The sequence below is a fragment of the Lepidochelys kempii genome, chromosome 5 (assembly GCF_965140285.1).
Source record: "Lepidochelys kempii isolate rLepKem1 chromosome 5, rLepKem1.hap1, whole genome shotgun sequence".
Classification (NCBI taxonomy): domain Eukaryota; kingdom Metazoa; phylum Chordata; order Testudines; family Cheloniidae; genus Lepidochelys; species Lepidochelys kempii.
In genome coordinates, this window is record NC_136384.1 from 41,769,712 (window position 1) to 41,796,643 (window position 26,932).

Sequence of the window (26,932 nt, forward strand, 5' to 3'; positions counted from 1 at the left end):
TGGAAGACTATAGCTGTTGCTGCTCAGTTAGCAATATTCTACCTCTCTCCCCTCCCCGCCCCAAAAAAGAAACAAAACAAAAAAAACCCAAAGTCTTCCTTTAATTAATTACTCTGGCAATTCTAGGTCTTGACATTCTGCTACCTCAAACACTCTCAGGGTGGTTTGCCTTAAAGCATTGTTCCATCACCGAATCCTCTCAATTCTGTGCAAGGACAGCAAAGGCTTTGAAATAGAGACACGGCTCCACAGTACAGGAGCATTAGCACACCTCTGAATATTAACCCATTCTCAACCTCCACTCTCTGTATCCATGAGGTCCTTACATCTGAATACCAGAAAGGTTTAAACATCAGCTTCTTGAGTGTGTAGGTGTCAACGCTCAGTGTTATTAGTCAAGATAAAACCAACAAACTTGGGTAATATCTCTGCACTTCTCATTTTAAGAGCACTTTCCAGACAGAGGGCTCCAATTCCACTGTGTTCTTGAAAAGTGGAATTTAAAATTAGTTTTTCATGTTTTGTCTAAATCTCATTTTGCAAGTTTAGCAGATATTGCTTCATATTTCTAGCTCTCATTTGTTTTTCTTTTTTAATTGCAGCCACATCAGCAAAAAGAGTGCCAAACTCAAGAGTACTGTCTATTAAAGGTGAACTGCAAAGGATTTTTGAAAAGTTAGGTTTATTCCCTTTTTTGTGTACTTATAGTGTGTAATTAGAAATATCAGGAAGGTCAACTCTGCCAAAAAAGTCTTCAGAAAACCAGAGAGCAATCTCAGTGATGTCCATCTCACTTAAAAGTATTGAGATGTTAAATCTTTGACATCTTATGCAGGGCCTCTGAGATAATATATTTACAGTTTAGGAATATTTTCTTCATTGCTCAGAGAAATTATTCAGTAGTTGGGTAACTTTGGCATATGGCATTGAACTAGCCACTATGTATCAGATGTTTGAAAGCATCACACTTGCTCATATCCGTCCTAGGAAAATCACAGGAGTTTTGTTACTTTTAGAAAGTGAAACCAAACAATGTAACCAAATAAACCTCTTTGCATTAAAAAAAAAATTGATTCTTTTATTTGAAAAAGCAAAAGCATTTTTTCTGCTGTTCTGTGTAAAGAAAAAACTATGCAAAATTACTTAGCCCTATTTCATACAGGCAAGATTGAGCACATCTGAACAATGGTGTGGAAACATATTATATGGGCTGTAAGTTGGTTTGGTTTTGCAATGTAACAGTTCACGTGTTGGCCCATAAATAAATTTGTTGAAAAGTCAAGAGACTGAGGTCCAGATCCTCAAAGCTATTTAGGCACCTCAAATCTATGGTGGTTAGTAGTTGCCTAAATACTTTGAGGATCTGGACTTGAATAGATAGCAATTAAAATCTGCAGGTACATTTAAAAAACTGTTTAAAATGATCTGTTTAGTTTTTATCCAAAGCATGCTATTAGCTGAATACTTTTACTATGTGATTGAAAGGCATTCTTGGCTCTTTCAAACTCTTTCAGTTTACTGTGCACTGAGTGTAATCAGGAATTCAAGAATGTAGCTCGTGTGGCCTACTTTGATGGACAGACCCCTGAGGTCTGCAATTCCATAAGTGATTAATGCACAGGAAACAAATGCCAGTTTCTCTTCCATTGGCTGCAGTAAATGTCATCACTGCTATTAAAGAAACAGGATCAGTTACTGAACAGAAGAATAAACAAGCACCCCTGTGGCCTGCATGACTCAAGCTTCCAGTAGCAATATATTTCACCATGATATACAGTATTTCACATTCACACAAATCCTCACAATACCAACGACAATGATAGAAAAAGCTCTGCACACTAAAAAGAGATATGTTAATAGTTTGCAGAAACATCGTCCCATCCCTTAAACAAGACTAAAGAACATAAGATTATACATAAATTAAGTGAGGAAGACCATGTAAAAGTAGCTATTAAATACTTGGAAAAGCATACTAGTATATCACATTTTGAAATCAGCCACTCCAGTTGGATATTTACGGAACTAGCAAATGAATTTACAGTCAGATCCTCCGCTCATGTAAGCCAGCATACTTCTTCCAAACTGAATAGCACGACACCAATATAACCAGAGCTTTGCTAGAATCCCAGTCTGTTTCATCCTCTGCTTTCCCCGCAGGTGCATATTTTGTAATTCTATTTAAAAAAAAGAAACAAAAATAAAGCAGTACAATTTGCATGAAAAGATCTATTCTTTATAAATCCATGTTACTTTTGTTCATGGGTCAGGCAAGGCTCTGTAATGTAATCATCCATGGTACTGGAAGTCAAAAGACCAGAATTCTATTCTTAACTCTGCTGCTGACCTGGACACCTCACTTCACTTCTGTTTGTTTCCCTACCCACTCTTACCCTTCCCTTAGACTCTTAAGTCTGTTTTGTCTATTTAAACACCAAGATCTTCAGGGAAGGGACTGGCTGTTAGAATTCATTCGTACAGTGCCTAGCACAACAAGGCCCTGCTCTCAGTTTAGGCCTATAGGTGATATCATAACAACAATAAAAAACCTGTAACTGATCATTTGTGAAAAGTCATGGAAATCTGGGGAATCCCAGAAGAGTAAAGAAATGTAAGTATAGTTCTAATAAATAATAGTCCTGCCATATTTCTTACTTTACATCTTACTTCAATATAAAATAAAAATTTCCAGCATATCTTTGCCTACTAGTCAAATGTCATGGTGATGGGCATTAAAGATGGGTGCATTATCGTCTGCCCTCCTCTGAATATGAGAAATATGGTTTTACGAAGAACAGGTCTTTTCATGTAAATTGGACTGCTTTCTTTGTGTTTTTTGGATTTTTAAAAAATATAATTACAAAAATTTGTTGCTGAAGGGAAAGGAGTAGATGAAATAGATTGGAATTCTAGTAAAGCATTGGATACAGTGCCTTGTGAAAGCTTTATCTCAAAATTATTTCCAACTGGCTTGGAAAGGAACACTGTCACATGAACTGAAAAACAGCTGAAGGACTACAAAGAAAGGATTGGGATCAATGCCAGACTATTAAGTTTGATGCCTCGTGGTTTACACAGGGATCTGTGGTAGGTCCATCATATTTCGTATCTTCATTAAAGACCTATAAAGGCATAAGCAGAACACTGGTGAAATCTGAAAGTAATGCCAGTACTAGTGAAAACAGAAAAATAAAGGTTCACAGAGAAAAAATATGGGCAGAAAATAACAAAATGAGATTCAGCTTGGACAAATAGAAGTTAATACATCTGGTGAAAAATAAACCAAAGCATTAAATCGTCAGTGGGAGGAAGAAAGAAGGCAAACTAGTAATGTTGAAATAGAGTGAGAGGGGATAAGAATACAACAAATTAGAAATGAGTTTGCAATATGACACTGTTATAGAAAGTCAATATCGTTTTGGGCTGTAATAACTAGAAATAGCACAATAAGGACTTGGAAGTAGGCCTCTGGTTTGACTGCACCTGGAATACTGTCTCAATGTTGGGCAACCTGATACCAGAAAAATACTGACACACTACAGGGAGTAAAGTGCAACAAAATGGGTGGGCAGTAAGAGGGCTCAGCTTCTGATAGAAGATCTAAATATGTACAGTACAGCTTGGCTAAGAAAGGATATAACAGCCTGTAAATACTGCAGAACTGTTTATATTCATGTATCGGGGGTTGCCTTGTTAGTCTGTATCCACAAAAACAAGGAGTCCAGTGGCACCTTAAAGACTAACAGATTTATTTGAGCATAAGCTTTCGTGGGTAAAAACCACACTTCTTCAGATGCATGGAGTGAAATGTAGACATAAATACACTGGCACAAGAAGAGAAGGAAGTTACCTCACAAGTGGAGAACCGTGCTGACAGGGCCAATTCGATCAGGGTGGATGTAGTTTACTCCCAATAATAGATGAGGAGGTGTCAACTGCAGGAGAGGCAAAGCTGCTTTTGTAATGAGCCAGCCACTCCCAGTCCCTATTCAAGCCCAAATTAATGGTGTTAAATTTGCAAATGAATTTTAGTTCTGCTATTTCTCTTTGTAGTCTGATTTGGGATAACTTATACCTTCAAGTCAGTGGCACTGCTATGGGTACCCGCATGGCCCCACAGTATGCCAACATTTTTATGGCTGACTTAGAACAACACTTCCTCAGTACTCATCCCCTAGCGTCCCTCCTCTACTTGCACAACATTGATGACATCTTTATCATGTGGTCCCATGGGAAGGAGGCCCTTGAAGAATTCCATCTGGATTTCAACAATTTACACCCCACCATCAACCACAGCCTGGACGAGTCCACACAAGAGATCAACTTTCTGGACACAACTGTTCAAATAAGTGATGGTCACAAACACCATAGAATCAAAGAATATCAGGGTTGGAAGGGACCTCAGGAGGTCATCTAGTCCAACCCCCTGCACAAAGCAGGGCCAATCCCCAACTAAATCATCCCAGCCAGGGCTTTGTCAAGCCTGACCTTAAAAACCTCTAAGGAAGGAGATTCCACCACCTCCCTAGGTAACGCATTCCAGTGCTTCACCACCCTCCTAGTGAAAACGTTTGTCCTAATATCCAGCCTAAACTTCCCCACTGCAACTTGAGACCATTACTCCTTATTCTGTATCTGCTACCACTGAGAACAGTCTAGATCCATCCTCTTTGGAACCCCCTTTCAGGTAGCTGAAAGCAGCTGTCAAATCCCCCCCTCATTCTTCTCTTCCACAGACTAAAGAATCCCAGTTTCCTCAGCTTCTCCTCATAAGTCATGTGCCCTAGTCCCCTAATCATTTTTGTTGCCCTTTGCAGGATGCTTTCCAATTTTTCCACATCCTTCTTGTAGTGTGGGGCCCAAAACTGGACACAGTACTCCAGATGAGGCCTCACCAATGTCGAATAGAGGGGAACGAACACGTCCCTCGATCTGCTGGCAATGCTCCTACTTATACAGCCCAAAATGCCATTGGCCTTCTTGGCAACAAGGGCACACTGTTGACTCATATCCAGCTTCTCGTCCACTGTAACCCCTAGGTCCTTTTCTGCAGAACTGCTGCCTAGCCATTCGGTCCCTAGTCTGTAGCAGTATAAGAGATTCTTCTGTCCTAAGTGCAGGACTGTGCACTTGTCCTTGTTGAACCTTATCAGATTTCTTTTGGCCCAATCCTCTAATTTGTCTAGGTCCCTCTGTATCTTAACAACCACCCCTCCCAGTTTAGTGTCGTCTGCAAACTTGCTGAGGGTGCAGTCCACGCCATCCTCCAGATCATTAATGAAGATATTGAACAAAACTGGCCCCAGGACCGATCCTTGGGGCACTCTGCTTGATACTGGCTGCCAACTAGACATGGAGCCATTGATCACTACCCGTTGAGCCCGACAATCTAGCCAGCTTTCTATCCACCTTATAGTCCATTTATCCAGCCCATACTTCTTTAACTTGCTGGCAAGAATACTGTGGGAGACCGTGTCAAAAGCTTTGCTAAAGTCAAGGAACAACACGTCCACTGCTTTCCCCTCATCCACAGAGCCAGTGATCTCATCATAGAAGGCAATTAGATTAGTCAGGCATCACTTGCTCTTTGTGAATCCATGCTGACTGTTCCTGATCACTTTCCTCTCCTCTAAGGGCTTCAGCATTGATTCCTTGAGGACCTGTTCCATGATTTTTCCAGGGACTGAGGTGAGGCTGACTGGCCTGTAGTTCCCCAGATCCTCCTCCTTCCCTTTTTTAAAGATGGGCACTACATTAGCCTTTTTCCAGTCATCCGGGACATCCCTCGATCGCCATGAGTTTTCAAAGATAATGGCCAATGGCTCTGCAATCACATCTGCCAACTCCTTTAGCACTCTCGGATGAAGCGCATCCGGCTCCATGGACTTGTGCTCGTCCAGCTTTTCTAAATAGTCCCAAACCACCACTTTCTTCACAGAGGTCTGGTCACGCCCCCCACATGCTGTGCTGCCCAGTGCAGTAGTCTGGGAGCTGACCTTGTTCGTGAAGACAGAGGCAAAAAAAAGCATTGAGTACATTAGCTTTTCTACATCCTCTGTCACTAGGTTGCCTCCCTCATTCAGTAAGGGGTCCACACTTTTCTTGACTTTCTTCTTGTTGCTAACATACCTGAAGAAACCCTTCTTGTTACCTCAACATCCCTTGCTAGCTGCAATTCCAAGTGTGATTTGGCCTTCCTGATTTCATTCCTGCATGCCTGAGCAATATTTTTATACTCCTCCCTGGTCATTTGTCCAATCTTCCACTTCTTGTAAGCTTCTTTTTTGTGTTTAAGATCAGCAAGGATTTCATTGTTAAGCCAAGCTTGTCGTGTACCATATTTATTATTCGTTCTACACATCGGGATGGTTTGTCCCTGTAACCTCAATAAGTCTTCTTTAAAATACAGCCAACTCTCCTGGACTCCTTTCCCCCTCGTGTTATTCTCCCAGGGATTCCTGCCCATCAGCTCCCTGAGGGAGTCAAGGTCTGCTTTTCTGAAGTCCAGGGTCCATATTTTGCTGCTTTCCTTTCTTCCTTGTGTCAGGATCCTGAACTTGACCATCTCATGGTCACTGCCTCCCACGTTCCCATCCACTTTTGCTTCCCCTACTAATTCTTCCTTGTTTGTGAGCAGCAGGTCAAGAAGAGCTCTGCCCCTAGTTGGTTCCTCCAGCACTTGCACCAGGAATTTGTCCCCTACACTTTCCAAAAACTTCCTGGTTTGTCTGTGCACCGCTGTATTGCTCTCCCAGCAGATATCAGGGTGATTGAAGTCTCCCATGAGAATCAGGACCTGCAATCTAGTAACTTCCATTAGTTGCCAGAAGAAAGCCTATACCGGAAACCTACTGACCGCTACACTTACCTACAGTAGTGCCTCCAGCTTCCATCTAGGACACATCACACAATCCACTGTCTACAGCCAAGCTCTACGATACAACCAAATTTGCTCCAATCCCTCAGACAGAGACAAATACCTATAAGATCTTTATCAAGCATTCTTAAAACTACAATACCCACCTGGGAAAGTGAGGAAACAGACTGACAGAGTGAGACGGGTACTCAGAAATCACCTACTACAGGATAGGCCCAACAAGGAAAATCTGACCATCACTTACAGCCCCAAGCTAAAACCTCTCCAGCACATCATCAACGATCTACAACCCGTCCTGGAAAACAATCCCTCACTCTCCCAGACCTTGGGAGGCAGGCCACTCCTCGCTTACAGACCTGAAGGAAATACTCATCAGCAACTACACACCACACCACAGAAACACTAAGCCAGGAACCAATCCCTGTAGCAAACCTCGTTGCCTACTCTGTCCCCATATCTACTCTAGCGACACCATCAGAGGACCAACCACATCAGCCACACCATCAGAGGCTCATTCACCTGCACGTCTGCTAATGTGATATATGCCATCATGTGCCAGCAATGCCCCTCTGCCATGTACACTGGCCAAACTGGACAGTTCCTACAGAAAAGAATAAATGGATACAAATCAGACTTCAGGAATGGTAACATACAAAAGCCAGTGGGAGAACACTTCAATCTCCCTGGACATTCTATAACAGATTTGAAAGTAGCTATACTTGAACAAAAACCATCAGAAACAGACTTCAAAGAGAAACCGCAGAACTAGAATTCATTTGCAAATTTAACACCATTAATTGGGGCTTGAATAGGGACTGGGAGTGGCTGGCTCATTACAAAAGCAGTTTTGCCTCTCCTGGAATTGACACCTCCTCCTCTAAATCCACCCTGATCAAACTGGCCCTGTCAACAAAGGAGGAGTTTGTTGTTGGGGGGCAGGTGAAACTACAATTAAAACACATGTTGTATTTAAGGCATTGTTGTTAGCCCAAAGGCAGCATCATTTTGCCAATGCAAGAACTAGAAGGTGAAATTGATTATAGACTGACAATTGCAAAGTCACAAAATTTGTAATGGAATCTGGATCCAGATTTTGAGTAAACTTTGTAGGTGTAAACTCCAGGTCTGGATCTGGATTCTGTCCCCAATCCAATTTGGGGGATGTTTGCGACTGGTGTTTTTGTTCAGGTCCATTTCAATTATAAATTAAACTAAAAGTAAATAGTCTAGTTTCATTGTCTGTAAAGAGTAAAATGCAAAAAATTAAACAATCCACAAACAAACAATGCAATTAAACTTGCATTTCAAGTCTTTCATTTTTATTTATCTTAAAATATTACTGATGTTCCAGATAACTAAGTTATTTTTAAAAACTGTTAAAGATTTTATCTTAAATGGCCCCTTTGAATCTGCCATATCTCTTCTAAAGACCCTTGTATTCATATACCTGATATGGTGTGCTGCAGAACAGAAGACAGGATTGTCACAGAAAAGCGTGCGGAATTCTGACACAATATAATTTTCTTTAGAACATTGTAATTCACTGCCAAACTAAGAGTATTAACACTGTGTGATACCTAACTGTCAGCATCACTGCATTCTTACCTATTTTTGTACTAAATCATCAGCAGAATCAGCAAAAAATGAAAATGTGTGATACATCAGGTGTTCATATTAACGTTACATTTGCATTTGTTTGAAAAGAAGTTCTTAAAAATCTGCTATTTAATTTGCTAAATAAAACAGGACAGATCAGATTTAACCACCACCACTTTCCAGTCAAGTAACAATCGGGCATCACAACTGTTCTAGAGGAACTAAATTTGAAGGCACTCACCTTTGTATTGCTTAAAAGGGATAGACCCGATTATGTGACTAGCTCCCATGGTAAGCAAAAGTAGAATTCCATATGCATAATGTAGAATGGAAATTGATGGACAATTTTTGGTAAGCTGTGTAACTTGAAAAAGAACCCAAACCAATCTCAGTGTTTTAAGGTGCTCTCATTTATATGACCAGATTATCAATGCTCCAGGGTGCATCTAAGACAGGAAGTTTTAATTACTTAGGTTAATATTAGTACACACTTTTTAAGATGAAAAGCAATATCCAAGTGATTAATAGTAGCATATATACATTATTGCCATGTTACATTTGTAGGTAGGGTCATTATTAACATGCAAAGCAAACATAGTGTAGTTCCCCCTATCCACCTAGTTACCTCCTTTGGCACCAATCTCCTTATGAGTTTTGATGGACAGGCCTGGGTTGTTCTGGATCCCACCAATGACTCAGCAGGGTGTAACTTTTTTTTCCCCTATGAATTTGTTTGGAGGTGCCTCCACCCCCCTTGCACCTTCCTGGCAGCGTCACCAGGGCAGCAGGGGAAAAAAATTCTAATCTTAGGGTAACCCCCACTTACTAGCCAGATAGTTGGACATGTCCTAGAAATAACACAAACACATACAATATATTTAGAACAGTAATTATGTTAAACAGGAGATACATATCACATAACAGGGTCACCAGTGCCCATGCTGATAATTAAGGCTGCGAATTTGTCAGAGATCACAGAAGTCACAGATTCCGTGACTTTCCGCAGCCTCCATGAAATTCCCAGCCACACCAACAGCTGCTGGAGCTGCCAGCACCCACCCAACCAGCCGCTCAGGTGGCCCCACAACCAGCAGCACTGGCCACAGTGGAGCTGCCCCAGGGGCAGCCGCACCAGTCACTGCCCAGCGGCTCCAGGCAGCTAGCCCTGGGAGACCGCCCCAGCAGCAGCCAGTGTGCGGCTGGCCCTGGGGACCACCCAAGTAGCAGTCTCAGGGCAGACGGACCAGGCACTGCTTGGCAACCCGGGGCAGCTGGCCCCAGGGCCCCACTCCCCACTGCATCAGCGCCCTGGGGCTGCTAAGACTTAGTCATAGGTGTTTATAGTAAAAGTCATGGACTGGTCATAAGCCGTGAATTTTTGTTTATTTGCCCATGATCTGTGCATGACTTTTACTAAAAATAACCATGACTAAATCTTAGCCTTACTGGTAATACCTATGAATTTCCCCAGTCACGTGATCTGATACACATACATCAAATTAGTGTCCTGTTGGTACACGTACTTTGTAGGAGCCCTTGATAACCTGTGACCACAATATCGTCTGTACAGCGGTTAGCAATGTGGCTTATGGGGTTCAGTACACCCAAGAGACTCACAAGTGGGATAAGGTGATAAATCCCTCCATCCACAGATTTAATAGGCAGCAGGTAACAAAATTCCCAAACCCTTACCCCCTGACTTGAGGTCACAGTTCAGGGAGTAAGGGTCTCCCAAACAATTTCCCTGTCTAGATAACTAAACATAGTGACTCACAACTCCACAACAGATCCTCAGGTTCAGAGATGACTCTGGACTCCTCAGTCACTGCAGAGGGCTGACAACCATTGCTGGCAGGCATCCTCCTTTTGCAGGAGACAGGCTGCTTCTGGTGCCAGGATTTCCCCTTGCCGCAAAGGGGTGAAGGGCTCATGTGAAGATTACAAAACTATACTGAAAGCCAAACTTTAGTCTCCCACCACAGCGCTCACACACACTTAGAGCAGGCAGCAGCCCGGGACTAGCAGCCAGAGCAGATATGGCCATGTGGTGACTGATCTCATAGCTGGAGGACTAACTCAGCCTGGCTGGGAGAAGTTTTTTCCAACAAAGCTCTGCAAAATGGCAGTCACCTTAGAGCAGGAAAGGCTCAAGCTGAGAGATCTTATTTTCATGTCCCCAAAGGCCAGTTCTCAAGGGGAACCCTGCATGCAGACCTGGGACTCACCCAGCTCCCCAGTCAGCCACTCCTTTTCTCTGGCTGGTTCCAGACTGCTCCAAAATGGCTTCTCCTCTCTTCTGAACTCCCTGGGAAGGGCATCTCACTCCCTATTGGTTGCTGAGCAGACTCTGAGTCTACCTTGTCTCCCCCTCCCTACTAGGGACGGTGTGCTTCTCCCTGAGCTACCAGCACACAGAGCCCTAGCCCAAGAATCTAGGTAATCTCCTTGGGGGTTACAATAGGAAGCTAGAAACCTAGCACTCTGCTTCTGAGGTACTTAAGCAGCACTAGTGTCATCATCTGTTTCACATATAAAGGTATTCACTGTTTTGTAAGCCAGAGAAGCCCCACAGAATACTCACATTTGTGTTTGCCCCTTTCCTTGCCTCATGCAGCCAGTAGTTTTGAATTGCCCCTAAATCTAGCCCTGATAGCCCGTAACAAACCATTCAGTACAGACATCCTCATTCTCTACTAGGATGAACGTTTGACTTTTTGATTATGTCAAGTCAGATTCTCTTCTCCTGAGACCCTTTCTAAATAATAGTTCATCTTTCACACAATTCAAATTTGCTATGCCAGTTAGGGTGACCAGACAGCGAGTGTGAAAAATCGGCACAGAGGGTTGGGGGTAATGGGCACCAATATAAGAAAAGGCCTCAAATACTGGAACTGTCCCTATAAAATAGGGACATCAGGTCACCCTAATGCCAGTGTATAATCATGGAGTAAGCCTGTACAACATATGGTACATTTTCAAGTTTGGGTGATTTTTTTAGAAATGGTATTTTTATGTCAAATTGTAAGAACTGCATTTTATGGAATTTCTTACAGCCTTTATTTACAAAGTTTTCTGGGCTCATTGTAAACTCATCCAGAGGTATGGAATGCTACTTTATGAACAGCAATCGGACTTGTTTCTATGCTGCACACTGCTGAAGAGTCTACAGGTACAGGTGTATTTTAAACTTGAGCTCTGTGTTAACATTAGATATGCTTAATACATAGTAACCTGGAGACTGACTGGAAACAAAGTTAATATGAATGTCTGAATTCTTCTGTTACCAGTACAGGTGAGATCATTAGTTCTCCCAGGTTATTAAACTCAAATGTAAGTGTCTATTACTTAAGAGACATGGTTATTGTCATGTCTTATTTTAACTATAGTAAGGGCTGGCTCTAGGATTTTTGCTGCCCCAAGCAAAAAAAATTTTGGCCGCCCCAGCTATTTTTTGTGCCCCCCCCGCCCCCGGCTCCACCCCTTCCCAACCCCTTCTCCAAATCCCTGGCCCCGCCTCCTCCCCCAGGCATGCCACACATTCCCCCCCATTGCTTCCTGCAGCTCCCCCCCACAACCCTCTGCCCTAGCTCACCTCCACTCCGCCTGCTCCCCTGAACATGCCGCTGCTCCGCTTCTCCCCGCTCCCTCTCAGGCGAGGGAGAGGCAGCGCATTCAGGGGAGCAGACGGAGCAGAGGGGAGCAAGGGTGGGGGGGTGCACAGGAAGTAAGCGGGGGTAGAGGAACCGCTCCCCGCCCCAGCTCACCTCCGCTCCACCACCGCCGCCTCCCCCGAGTGCACTGCCGCTCGGCTTCTCCTCCCTCCCTCCCAGGCTTGCCGCGCGAAACAGGTGTTTGGTGCACGGCAAGCCTGGGAGGGAGTGGGGAGAAGCGGAGCAGTGGCAGTGCGCTCAGGGGAGCAGGCGGAGGCGAGCTGGAGCGGCGGGGGCACATTTCTAGGGGTGGCATGGCCAGCGCTGGAATGCCGCCCCTAGAAACGTGCCGCCCCAAGCACCTGCTTGTTTTGCCGGTGCCTAGAGACGGCCCTGACTATAGTACATGCTTTTGTAATTGCTCACAATCATACGACTGTTTTATCAGCAGGTGTCACTTGATAGCATGCAGGCCAACACCTGGTTAGAGATGCTGTACTGGCTTCCTGCCCTTTTCTTCCCTCCCTCGGTTCCAAATGTATGTGCATGTTTGACATTGGGCTGTCTTCCTTCTAAAGGCATAGGAAGGAAACATATATTTAAAAAGGCAGGTGGCTAGTTGAAAATTTGGACTACTGTATTTTCACAAATACTTAAATGGACGCTTCTCCGAAAAGGGCAATATCAGCAAAGCCATCTGTGTATTATATAAAGAACCACTCTGTCCTACAGGTCTGAAATACTACTACTACTTCTAGATATCCAAATTCCAAGATATATAGCATAGTGATGTACCACTCTGTACACCTCCATGAGAATCCAATAAGTTCCTGTTGGTTCAAGGTAAAGTAACAATGAAAAATAGACTATTGCCATCAGTTGAGACTACTTGCATGTATGAACTACCCAGCCATAAGCACCAGCTCCATGGGTACTTCGGGGCTGGAGCATCCATGGGAAAAAATGGTGGGTGCTGAGCACCCATCGGCAGCCCCCCTATCAGAACCTCTCCCTCCCCCCAGCGCCTCCTGCCCATCAGTGGGCCCCACTGATCAGCACCTCCTCCTCCCTCCCTGCACCTCCTGCCTGCAGCAAATCAGCTCTTTTGCAGTGTCAGGAGGCACTGGGGAGGAAGGGGAGGAGAGAGGGTGTAGCACGCTTGGGGGAGGGGGCAGTACTGGGTAGAGAAGAGGCGGGGTAGGGGTGGGAAGAGGCAGGGAAGAGGCAGGGTGGGAGCAGAGCGAGGGTGGGAAGAAGCAGGGTGGGGGTGGGGCCTTGGGGGAAGGGGTGAAGTGGCGGTGGGGCCTGGGCGTAGCCGGAGGGGGCCTATGTACCGAGCAGAGAAATATATCCAAGAAATATTCTTTGGGTGGAGTTTTTTTTTTATACTCCTTCATACTTGTAATAGCATACTGCTACCCCTACCCTTCACCTAAAGTGTTTGCATTATGCCCCATTATCTCTCACGCAGCTCCAAGCCAGAGCTAGAAGGCAGTGTGTTCCTTATTCAGACAGATCTTACTTTGCAAGGTAAAGGCTTTCTTCATGATAGATGGTGGAAACATTTCACCTTGTCTAACATTCAAAACCTTCACGGCCCTGGGCAGCAAATGAGCCCACACAGCTGCTATTAAAAATATTCCTAAATAGCAACCTTTTCTGTCAGTTAGATAACTCAGGTTTCTACCAAAGCATTGTCATCAGGAATTATCCAGCAGAACCATACTTTTTTTCTACCATGGCTTGAGGTAGAAAATTTAAATCAAGCCAAACCTTATCTTTTATTTTGTTTTCATTTTTTATTTTTCTCCCTCTTGACTCTTTTCTATGTGTAGCCTGCTGATCCAACCAGTTAAGTAAATACTGTAAGCCAAGCCACTGACTTCCTAGGCCAACCATTACCTGCTGCTTCAAGGTCCTGCTGTTTGCAAGCATTCCCTTCTCCAACAACAATTGCTCATTTGAGGTTTTATTTCCCCCCAAGATACTAAACAAAGAGTCAGGTGGGTTTCCATGTCAACGTTCACTGAATTTTAAACATTTGTTTTTTGCAAAGGAAGTTTAACCTCTGCCGCCACAACTACAAAGTTGTATAGATTTTTGTTAAATAAACTATACAGCCAAATAGTTAAAAGAGAACATTGCTTTCAAAAGTCTCTGACTGCTGTTGGTCTCTATGCAGAGGATTATAACACAACTTGAAACAAGATATTTGTAATTAGTTAAGTTTCACATTTATCCTCCCAATCCTGAACAGTAACGGCTGACAGCTATGAAAACACTGGGGTAACTAGGAGGAGTAAAGCAGAGATAAAACAATAATTGGAAACAGAAAGCAGCCTCCATTTTGCACCTTTTTTATTTCTGTCATGGTTCTAATTTGCCAAACAGCTCATTATAGACCATAGTATCCTACTTATGCAAGCTTAGATTCATCTTATCACAGATCCTCTTCCTGATTCAGCACCATCACCACAAATGATGGAAATACGGAGAGAATTATTACCACCGGATGGAGTTTGGATTAATGTGTACACTGAGTGATGGTTTCAGATATGGGCATTTCAAAATCACACTGATCAGATCAGAGTATTGAGTTTGCTTCTCTAGCATGAGGTTTCTCTGACCCAAGAAGAAGCTGATACCTCATCTTTCACTACTGCTTTTAGAAAGAACAATATGAAAAGTAGCAAAATACTATAAAGCAAATTCAGCATAGTAGAAATCAAACAGCTCTTTAATAATGGAGAGGCTATTAATGAGCTAAAGGATAAGGTACAAAGATAAGGTCTCATATACTATATACTTTATGACACTCTCCCGGCGACATAGCTTCTGCCATTTGTTGGGGGTGGTTTAATTATGCTTATGGGAGAGCTTTCTCCTGTTGGCATAGAGCAGGTACACGAGAGACCTTACAGTGGCACAGCTGCAGTGGTACAATTATGCTGCTGTAAGAGCTGTAGTGTAGACATAGCCTAATAGGCAATGCTACCAGCTCTGCCTATAATATACATTGAATGCAGACTTGAAATGTGAGTATTATCAGCCTGAGGAGAAAAAATAAATGACATGACATGCAAATGATGATATTTGCTTCCAGGGAGCACTTTATTCCATGAGTTTTATGGCTTACATGAATTCTAGTGGCTAATTTTCAAAAAGGATGTAACAAGTAAGTTGTGATATAAAATCATTCCTATATTGCCCTTCCAAAAACACTACGGCATGAAGGAACTGTTGTTTAGCAGGCAGAGTAAGGTAACACACTCAGGATTCCTGTGTCTTATCACTGGATCTGTCACTAACTTTTCGGTGCCTTAATTTGCCCATTTGTAAAATGGATATAACATTCAGATAACTTTTGAGGGTGGAACTTCATGTTTGCAAAGTGTTCCAAGATACACTGAAGAACAGAGGTAGAGAAGAGCAAAATAAGAGAGCACATTAGCTATTTTCATGCTGTCACTAAGGTGTAGTAACATATTCATTATGCCATGGTGATATCATTCCAAAAGCTTTCTCTCCCAATATTATTGCTTTTCATTCAACATTTTATGAACATTTCCATTAGTCTAAAAATATGTCTGCGGCTTTTAAAGCTTGTTCTTGATTATCTGTAACACTACATTTCAGAGACAGACATGCTGCCCCTTGTGCTCGGGTTTTTGTTGGGCTGCAATTCCAACAGATTCTTTTAATCTTTTTTCCCCAGAAAATTATATGCAGGATATAACAATGCAGTATGTGCAGAAAGATCTTAAGCAAAAGGGTAAGAGCACAAGAAAAAATACTTAGTTTGGGAAGGATCTCAGCCTAAGGGTGTTGGAGAGCCTTGAACCAACCTGTAAACCCTGTATATAATGGAAACCACTTCAAGCCAGCAGTGCAACAGCATCCCTAGTCCCAGTACCTATGTCTCAGCCTGCCAGTAACTCAGAGTATCCATGAAATCTCAGCCCTCTATATGTTCACTAACTAGTAAACTGTATACATGATCCAGACTTCAAAATCCTCCTTGTTGTTGTAAACTTTAATAAGTTTTCAAACTACAACTAAAGTAAATAAGCCTTTCTGCTACCTTAAAAAAAAAAAAAGGTTTGTCTCATTATGGATGCATCACAGGAGCACCCAGCTATCACCCAGATATCTGCAGTCCTTTCTCAAGTACTTATGAAAATGGGTCAGAATATCCATCCAGAGAAATCATACTCTTCCTTGTATGTTTATTTCAACATTGTTATGTACTTATAAGGAATTGTTAAACTAATGGTCTTTTTGCCAAATTGGCTATAACATAAGCCACCTACCACTGACCAACTACAGAAGAAAAATTAAACAAACATTTTGCTGTTGTTAAACTTTTTTTCTATGGGTTTGAGCTTCTGAAGCCAGAAGGTCACTTGGATTATGTATACAATGTTGGTAATTGCATTCCTTTACTTTACAAAATGCCATGACGCTCACTATTTTCCAAAATAGCTTTGCAAACAATGACAATTACTGCCCAGACATTTTCAAACACAGCAGGTTATTGGCTTAGGCAGTGATGGAAACCCTAAAAAAAGATAAATATTTTGAAATGCACTGTAAATCAAATTTGTGCATTGGACTAAGAATGGATTATCTGCCTCTAAACAGCTAAATATGTTTTAGTTTGAGGGGCTTTTTATGATTATTATAGTGTAACCTCAGATTCGATTTTTTCTTACCTTAAATAGTTCATGAAGATTCAATTTTAAATTATCCGCTAGTAAATAAATATTTAATGGTGATTAATTATACATTTTATCCACTATATTCACTAGTATCAAAGTATTCACAATTTTTTCAATTTTTCAGTTTAAAAATTTGTTGGGAACAAAGTTGTGTTAGCTTGACTGCCCTGCAAATATTTGTAGTAGATGGATCAAAGACCCTGAACATCTATGAACATGCTTATCTGTACACATCCAAATAGTAGAGGAGACTGCTCATGACCCGCTCTGTCTTTATGGGATTGTTACCTATACTGTAGATGTGCAACACCTGAAAAATGCCATTTGGGGGTTCAAAGTTGCTGAAACTCCTATGCTTAGTGCTTACTCCAGTGAGTGAGTAAGAACTGCATGACAGCACCCATCATCAGATGCACCCTGAAATGAGACTAAATTGGATTAAGTACTCAAGCAGTTTCAGCTCAAAACAGTATATGAGGAATGTCGGTGAGCCCAGAGCATTCTGAGTGTGTTTCAAAATAATTTTTAAATGATTAGTTTTCGGACATTGGTCCAGATTCATATTCAATGGCACAGGAAGACAGTTGTATGCCCCAGGATGAGGCGGTATTTCTACCACCATATTCCCTCAGGGAGTTTGACAGGGGAGAGCAACTTCAGGTTCCACTAGGGTCTTTGCAAGACCTGAATCAATAGGGCACAATGGGTCCAGAAACCTGTTGGGTATTATCATCTGAGAATTCCCCAGCTGGCATGGCCAGCTAGCATAGCCAGTTCCCAGTCATCCACCCCTGAACCACCTCTGCATAAGACATGTTGAGGATAAAAAGGAGTGTGGCTGGAGTATTACTGTGCTCTGGCAATCCCCAACTTGAAATGGCCTGAAAGGAAGGAGGATTTCACCAGGTCAGCTCATTAATTTTATATAGTGGGGAATGAAGCTTAAAATATTTATAGAACAGTTACCTTCACCAAGGAAGATAAGAATAACCAACAACATTTTTAAAAAGGTGATGAGCATTTCATTCCAGAAACAAATGTAATACTAGTATCACCAACTGTTGTGATTTTATCCACAAGCCTGGTAATATCTGTTTTGTTTTGCTTTTTTACATAAATCGAAGTCATGATCATTGCATGAGAATTTCAGCTTTCAGCAGAAACACACACACAAGAACACAAAAAGTTTATAGCTCTCCTCATTGTGGAGAACAATCTGAAAACATGATCTGGGCGTAACAAAAGCTCAAAGGCAAACAAAAGAACCCCAATTTTATCATTTAAAAATCTTACAATTTTTAAGTAAATCTCTTGATTTTTTGGAGTGGGGAGGGAAGATCCTGAATCATAATTTATAAACCCTTGAGGTTGGCAATACAGTAATACACAATTGTACTGCTCTTAATGAAGCATCCAGACTCGGTCCAGAGAAATCATGGACCTCTGAGAGCAAGCAGAGCAGTGTGACCTTGGTATGAGTAGGGGAAAACACATAAGAGTATGTCTAAAGTAAGTGAGTGTGAGTATGAGAGAGAGATGGCAAACAATAATAAAAGCTGTGTTCAGTTAAAACAGCTAGCCCCATTTACAGCACTTATTGTACTACTTTGCCTAAGCAATTGGTTTTTAACTGAACTGTGAAAGTATCTAGGACATAGCTGGACTCTATTCTCACAAGCCTCAGGAAAGCTCAAATAAAGTTAATGGATAAATCAATCAAGATTTCAGTCCAGGGTTCACCAAATTGCAGCCTCAGATGGTAACAACTAAGTTATCTATTGGCATCTTTCAGGCTTGTACAGTATTTCATCTCAAACCTCCCCTGGAGACTAGTGGTGAGTTCAAACACATTCCCAAGTGAGCCGAAAGAGGTTTGTTCACCAGATTAATAGTTCTGCACTGGATTCATTGAGTGTCTGATGTTACATGGTTGCTGCTGTCATTGTGTCAAACATATTTATTGACACTATTTTGTAACTATGCCAGTTTTAATTACTGCTTGGTATGCACAATATAACAAACCCACAGCTGCATACCATCAGCAGTTAGCAGCATATGTCTGATGAGGTAAAGAATTTAGGACCTTATGATTCACAATGCAGACAGTTGCCACTCAGGCTATAGAATAAATAGTTGTAGCAGTTCTATTTAGGGTTTAAAGCAGGTAATTTGAGGAGTGGGGGGCGCCCCAACCTCTAAAGTTACTGCTTGGGCTAGAGCTCTCCAAGCCCCCCAAGCCACTTCTTCTAGTCATTCCTCCTCCTGGACTCCCTTCAGTTGTTCTTCTGTATCTTGCTCCCCCGGCCACTATCTCTGGGGCTGAGGGCTGGGAACCCTTAAGATGTGTCTCCCCAAATGGCTACTCCTTCCACTAGGGCTAGAGCTCTTCAGTAGTTCATCCACTGATCCCTATAGCTGTTGGGGGATGGGCCCTCACAGAAGTTCTCCCACCTGACCTTTCCCTTCTATAGGGGGCCTGAGATCCTCTCAGTGGCTTGCCCACTCCCCACCCCAGCACACAACTTTCTAATTTGTGAGAACTGGACACTGAGAGGGCTCTAGGGGTGGAGGGGTGACTGGGACAGGACATTCAAGGGAGAGCTGCGTTCCAGCGGTGAGTGACTGGGGCAGGATGGGGAGTGGCACCCCAGGGAAGGGCACAAAGGAGTCTGAGAAGGGGGCCCAGGCAGTGAGCCAGGCTACTGGCCCTACTCCTCAACCGCCACATGCTTCAGGATCCCTCCCCACCCCCGGGTGCCAGAGGCCAAGAGAGTTACTGAGTGCTCCTCCAGTTCCAGCAGCAGCTGCTCTTCCCGCCCTCCTAGCGGTGGAATGGAAGCCAATTGCGGATGGTTACTCAGGTAACTGGACTTTTGGTGTCCAATCAGTACTACTGACCAGACACTGTCAGATCCCCTTTCCAACTGGACTTTTGAAAATCAGAGCCATGGCAACCCTACACATTTCTCCTTCCTGAGCTGGATCGTGGGAAAAGACAAGGGCCATAGGGCTGGGGTAGGGAGGCAACTGCTGCTCTTCTGGGAGTGAGCTCAGCAGTCCTGTCTGCATACCTTCTCCTTCAGAGGGAGAAGGACTGGCTGGCTCACTGCTCCCTCTGCTTGCCAGGCTTTAGATATGTCTCCTGAAGGCTCAGGGAAGAGCAAGGCTGGTGGTCCCATGGGCACTATGCAGCAGCAGCAGCCACCAGGCTGAGGTGCTGTACAGCATTCCCTGAGCACAGCTGCTGCTTGAGAGAAAGGAGCAGGAGATGCTATAGCCATGCCTGGCTAATTCAGCACAGTGCAGGTGCTCTGGGGCTGCAAGTGGAGAGTGCAATGATATTGCAGCATATATAGCTGAAACGTTTATTGACCTGTCACTTTGGACTGGACACCCTGTGACTACCTGATGCCCCTGAAATACAAGGTGTAGTGGAAATGGTCCACAAACTCCCCTGATCTATGTCATCCACATATGCCTTTGATGAAAAATGACTCCTTTAGTCTTGAAGATATTATTGAAACCGGGGATAAAGAGCTGGCCTTTAAAGATTCCACAAGGGTCAGTTTTATTACACAATGCAAAACATGCTTTTATAGATCTATGTTCACATTTAATTCAACAAAAATTTTATTTAGAATGTCATAACATTAAATCTCTTCCTTTCGATACACGGTGCTTTGGTAAAGATGAGGGTACACTTGTGCACATGTGGCAATGTCCTCTGACTAAACATCTGTGGAAAGGAGCTGACACTAGAATTAAAATGATTTGGGGCTTTAGCTCAAACATCAGTCGAGAACTACATGTTAGGGTAGTTACCTGAGAATCTGGGACTCATCAGCATAGCATTCATGGTTTCTGAGAGCTGCCGTGATCACACAATAAATTATTTTACGGAGATGGAAAAGTAAATCAATGCACAGAGTAGAATGATAGAATTGTGACCTAGCAGCCAAAGAAGGGTCAGCTTCTGTCACAGGGATCAACAACAGGAGTTTGAAGAAATCTGGGTTTCAGTTCTGGAAACACTGGTCTAAAGACTACCTGAGAGCCCACAGACCAGTCCAGGTCTCCTTGTTTCTTCCCCTTCCTCCTCCCCCTTGACTCTTCCTCCCTCCCCTCCTTCTTTTCCCTTCTGCTTTCACACTTCTCCTCCCTGCCTTGTCTGTGTTCCCCCGAATAGATGTAAAATATTGATGTATTTGATTTTATAGTTGAATTTTGATTTTATAGTTTAAGATTATTAACATTGCTATTGCGTATATAAGTTACAGCTAAACTATATGTTACAGATGGTAATTTTACATTTATATTTTTCATTTTTTTCATTTGTGATAGTTGTATTAAAAAGTAAAAATAAATCAAAACCTTAATAAAAAATAATAAAAATACAAGAAATACGTTTAAACCTTTACCTGTTTAAAAGTATTATACCAGATGGGGAAAAAATATCATTTCTTTTCTAAGTTTCTGCCATTTTTCATCACTGGAATAATATTTTCTACCATGAAAAATGCTAGGATAGTCAGTAACCAAAATATAATTAGGGGAATCTCAATCAAATGCAATCTCTGAGTGTTTTTAGATTCTCTTTCACATCTAGTCTTGCCACTAAAGTGCATTATAAAAACAAGACCTTCCACAGCAAAAGGAAGCTGAAGCATCTCATTTGCCTTTTCTGGATGCGGGTTTCCATAAAGGTTTATTTACCTAAGATAGAGTTACATTGTTGAACCCAAGTCTTGTCCATTAGCAGATAACATTTGACTCCAAACATCTTATTCTTCACAAGCATTTTGTCAACAATACCGCTCCTCATTGAGTTTTCTTTTAAGATTTATTTCACAGATGTAAATTACAAGGAACAATTAAATGTAACCAGTCAAATCTAAATAATATATTATGAAATAGGGCATTTTATAGTTTATATAAAGAAAAGGAACAGTGAGTTAAGTTGTATTTGGGTTTCAATTACAAATGAAAGGTCTAGCAAAGAATGACATTATATGCTGGGATTTTCAACGGTGCCTAAGGAAGTTAATTAAATAAAATAATTAAATAATTAAGATAAACTTAAATTTAAGACCAGACCTAACACCAGTCTCTGAAATACCCCTTAGAAATCTGCTTCCAATGTGCCATGGGGGCTTTTCCAAGCCCTCGGACAGTGGTCACCATATTCAAGTCAATATTAACCTACACTTACCACATAATTTTATTTGAGACACTGTCAAGGCAAATGTTTCTGTATTTTAAGTACCACCTCAGGAATATGCTGACTTTAATATGGCGACCCCTGTAACTTTAATAAAAATTAAGCTGTACAGAACACATCGATTTGGGACTCCATGAGTCCCTTCTTTCACTTGAAGTTTCAGGTTTGGATGTATCCAAAACCTAAAGGTCTTATCAAAAGCCCACTGGAGTCAATGGGTGTCTATATGTATCTGTCACTACTGATTCACACTCAGGGTTTGCTCCTGCTACTGTTTCCACTTATGTAAATTATAAAATTCCCACTGATTTTCAATGGAAGCAGGAGCAGGCATTACATTTTATTAGGATGTGTGAGAAGGATAAGCACCAATTATTGTTGCTGTCTTTTGTTCTTGTATAGCTTTGAAAAAGCATCCCAAGTATTAAAAACTCAATTTATGTGCCAAAATATAGCCTCACCTTTTTGCTTTAAATGATGAGGAGATGGAGAAAAATCAGGATAACTTTTATTGCACTTTCCCTAAACATATGGGAAAATAACCTGAAATGTGGATTTCAAATTTTAGATTTTAAATCTAAGGGGAAAAATCCTGATATCTTTAAGTCAGGCATTATTCCGTGATTTCAATGTGAATTTTGCCTGAGTAAAAACTGATTAAGAATGTCAAGATTTGGCCCAAGAAAAGTAATCTAAAATGCAAATGTGTTGCTTTTTTCACATCCCATAGGAAGTCAGTGAAGCACAGTTTCTTGCAGTGTTGGAGAGAAAATGGTATGTTTAGGGAATCCTAAAAAAAATACCTGGCAAACTTTTTGTTGCTGAAAGAAAAGGAGTACTTGTGGCACCTTAGAGACTAACCAATTTATTTGAGCACGAGCTTTCGTGAGCTACGGATCCGATGAAGTGAGCTGTAGCTCACAAAAGCTCGTGCTCAAATAAATTGGTTAGTCTCTAAGGTGCCACAAGTACTCCTTTTCTTTTTGCGAATACAGACTAACACGGCTGTTACTCTGAAACCATACACTAACTGGATTTTTCTGGCGGCCTTCATTAGATTCAAGCTGAATGTGTTGCAAAATTCCCTCTTAGAAGTAACAAAGGCAGAGATAATTGAGGTAAAGTGTTTATCAAAGAGAAAAAGATACAGGGTCCATTCACTGGTCAGAATCAGAATGGTGCAGTGTGATGGTGAATGAAATCCATCTGTTGGCCAGCTGAAAGCGGGAAAAGCATTTCTGACCACTTGCTAATTGGCATTCTCTGCACAGATATTAGTTTAATACATCAATTCAGAGTAGTTTAATAAATCCAAAATATTGTAATGATTGCTGCTAAGCAATGATACAGCTAAGCAGTGGACATTTTCCTGCAATTGATTGTTTAACCAAGATGGCTCGTGAATAATAAATCTGGTAGCACAGAAAACTGTTCTTATTTGTTTTCACAATGCCCTTTATTCATTAAAGGTGTTATATGTAATTAAAAGTAGAAACATATCCCTTATAATTCTACAGAATATTACATAACTGTAAGGTCTACCATTTGAAGTGCCTCCGTTTTATTAATGTGTTAAGGTTTGGTCATGCTAACTGGCTGCAGATTTAAAATATATGAAGCTCAATTTAATTAAAAGAGCAAGCTTGGGTCCCAATTCTGATCTCAGTAGCACAAGTATAATTCCAAAAAACCTCCAGTGGCTTAAATGGACTTGCTCTGGATTTGTACAACTGAAACTGCAATCAGAATCTACCTTTTTCTGCCCCCTTTTTTAAATTTAGCATTAAAAATGTGAACCTAAGGTAAATTACTTTCTGGAGTTCTGCTTTGGAGGTGGATCTTTATTCTATGTGGCTGAGCATTTATAGGCAACTTCTGTATAGTTTACTCTAGTAAATCTAATGTGGAGCTCAGAATCCATTATGTTCCAGGCATCTTGGACATTTGGGAATAGGTGGTGCTTCTGAGATATTTTTAGAAGGGTGCTCAGGTAAATAATTAAGGAAAATTAAAATTTACTTAAAAGTTGTGTTAATGGGACTTTGTCAGCAGGAAATAATAGTTCTGCAACATTCATATATTGACGGCCCTTAATAGTGTTTTCATTCAGTGCTCTTATTTTCTTTTTGCACAGTTTATCATATGTTTAAATACATGTAAATAATAAATATTATTCTAATTTTCAAATTTATTATCTGGAGGGAAATAGTATGTGTCTACTACCACAGATTCCCAAATCCCAAATCTTGCCACAATTACTAATTTAAAAGATGGTCTGGAAAATCTAGAAGCAAGCAAGAGGGGTTGGTTCTGTCCAGAGAGTAGATTTGGAACAGACTGACCTTCATTACAGAAGCCAAGTTATGCTCTGAAATGGATTTTCAGTCAATACTAAGCATAAAATGTTGTTGCACTGGGGACATGGCAAAAAAACCTCAAAAACCTGCAAGTGATTTTAAAGATCCTGATATCAAGAGGCGGTGGGGCAGCTGACAGTTCTGTTGGGCTCAGCACTGAAGAACTCCATTCTCTGGGAGACCTTGCCAAGCCTCTAGGAGCCAGACTGAATTTGATTCCTCTGGCAAAACACTGAAATGTTGGTTGCAGCCAGGGAATGGAGCTCTCCTATTGTCCGACTATTCCAAAAGAAGGACAGGAGACACTGGATATGGTTTTCATCAGACTGCAACTATACTATTAGATGTCTGGGACTACCCCACAGATAAACTGTAGAGTTCAGGTAACCCCATGTTCATTCAATAACTACCCAGGGGGACTTCCGCCAGCCTTCCCTCTTTTTCCATCAGGTCTCCCAGCCAGCCCATTGCTGGGACCTTACCATCCCTCCCCCCTTGAATGAGGGTTAAGGTGGGCTACTAGAAACGGGTGTTGGCTTCCTGCTGCACCATTCATAGGAGCCCCGAATGCTCTCCCCGTTCCATTCCTTTAACCAACACCTCCTTTGTAAGTCCTTTACCAAGCCATTTATCTGCTCACTGTAAACCTTCCTTAAGGAGTACCTGCACTGGACATCCACCCCACACTTACATAATGAGTTGTAACATCATAGCCTAACACCCTTCCCTACTCACCATAACAAAGCCCTTCCCGAACCCCCCTACTCCACCTAAGCCAATCTGGTGGTGAGGGAAAAATTCCTTCCCAGCACTCCCCAAAAGGGTTGGCTAGCACCATGCCCAAAGCAGGTCCTGACCAAACCTGGTATTTTGCCTCCTAAAGGGGAGGAAGGATGGGTGCAGCCTTGCCTGCTTTATGGAAAAGGGCTTCTCCCACACAGGCTTGCCCCTTTTCAGCCCTTCCTCCCTTCTGGTCCCAGAGGATGAGTTAGTGTCATCACGCTGACCAATTCCCCCCTTTTGCAGCAGCTTCTGACCTCCCTGCTCCATCCATAGAGCCCCATTCCCTTTCCCTGGGCCAGCCGGACAACATCCCCTCATTAAAGGTGCAGTGTGGTCACTCAGGGTAGCTAAACTGTTGCTTTAAGCAATCGGAACATTTCCTTTCCCACCTCAGACTGAATCTGATGAGTTCATTGTAAGGAGGATTACTGAAGGAGGTGGGAGTATTCTCCAAGTTGTCTCGCTTTTCATTCCCTAAGTCTGGCTTCCAGGTGCAGAAGATGGCATTCTCTCACTTTTAATGCAGAAGTAAGTGGAAAAATTAGACATAGACGCAACCTAAAGGGGGTTTTCAAAGTTTAACAAAACGCCAAGAGGACCAAAGACCCAACTGAATCTCTCTTATTTTGAAATTTCAGCCAGTGAGTATAACTAGCACTAAGCACACTCTAAATGACTGCATTGGGTTAAAACATAGGCTACGTTTCAGATCATGTGATTTCCTTATAGGCAACAGCTGTAATTATATTAATATTGATCTGTGAAAGGGTTGGCTTACCACTGGCACCTCCTTATGGCCAGACATGGTGTGGTAGCTCTCTCTCCACTGGGGTCTGCTGCCACTGGCTGCTCCGCCTCTGCAGTGCCCTGCCTATTCCTGTGAATTGCCCTTCAGCCAGGTCACTTCAAAGTCTCTCCCCTTCTGGGGTAGTCTGTAAACAAAAAGCAAGGAAGTTAACACAAATAAACAGAGTTAGTAAGTCAGAGAGGAGAATGACTCAGGGTGTATCAAGATAAGGCCCTATTCTCCCTCAGGACGGGACCTTCAGGCAGTGGCTGTCAGGGTAGATCCTGCCTTCCTTCTGCTCTTTCCTCCAGGAGCTGAGGGTTGAAGATCTGTCCTCTTCCCTGGTCTGCCCAGAAGGAAACTGTTCTGCTTCCCTTTAACTCCTCCTCCAGCCAATGCATGCAGCTGTGACAGGGTCGAGCTGGCTGATCCCAAAGCAGTTCCTTAACCCCTTGTTGTCCAGTGTGGGGTTTGTAAATCCCATCACAGTCACCTCTTATTCTGTAACTAGAACACCCTCTCTCATGTTTTGTGGTGCCATTTTGGCTTTGTTACACAACAGCAGCCTAGATACTTATAGCCTGCGAAGGTCTGATTTCAGAGACCTTTTCTGACTGATATATAAGTTTCTGGCTGATATATAACTATATAAGCATAAGTTACTTGTGTCTTAGATTGGCCGATTCAAGGGAAGTGTCAGCCCTGGGAATGAATGGGAGAAAATAAATAAATGGTGAGATTTAGGTAGTGTAGCAGCTTATGGGGTGTTGTATGTATGTAAATGAGCACCAGATTCCAGTCCTGAGCAGCACTTTTATCTACTCTGGGAACATCCTGCTCCCCACTGCTGTGGACACATAGACTTGGAAAATTACCACAAGTATAGGGCTGTAGTGAACCCTGCTCTGTGACTGACTGAGTCCTTATACGTTTGTTTGGGATTCCATCC

At 42.2% G+C, this 26,932-nt stretch overlaps 1 long non-coding RNA gene across 1 annotated transcript; it reads right to left on the reverse strand.

Annotated features, from left to right (window-relative positions):
- Positions 1-2,054: 2,054 nt before the first annotated feature.
- LOC140912038 (uncharacterized) lies at positions 2,055-26,330 on the reverse strand. Its single transcript, XR_012159209.1, has 3 exons — positions 26,240-26,330; positions 25,975-26,128; positions 2,055-2,174 (listed from the first exon to the last, which is right to left on the reverse strand). It is a non-coding gene; the product is annotated as an uncharacterized LOC140912038 (long non-coding RNA).
- Positions 26,331-26,932: the final 602 nt, after the last annotated feature.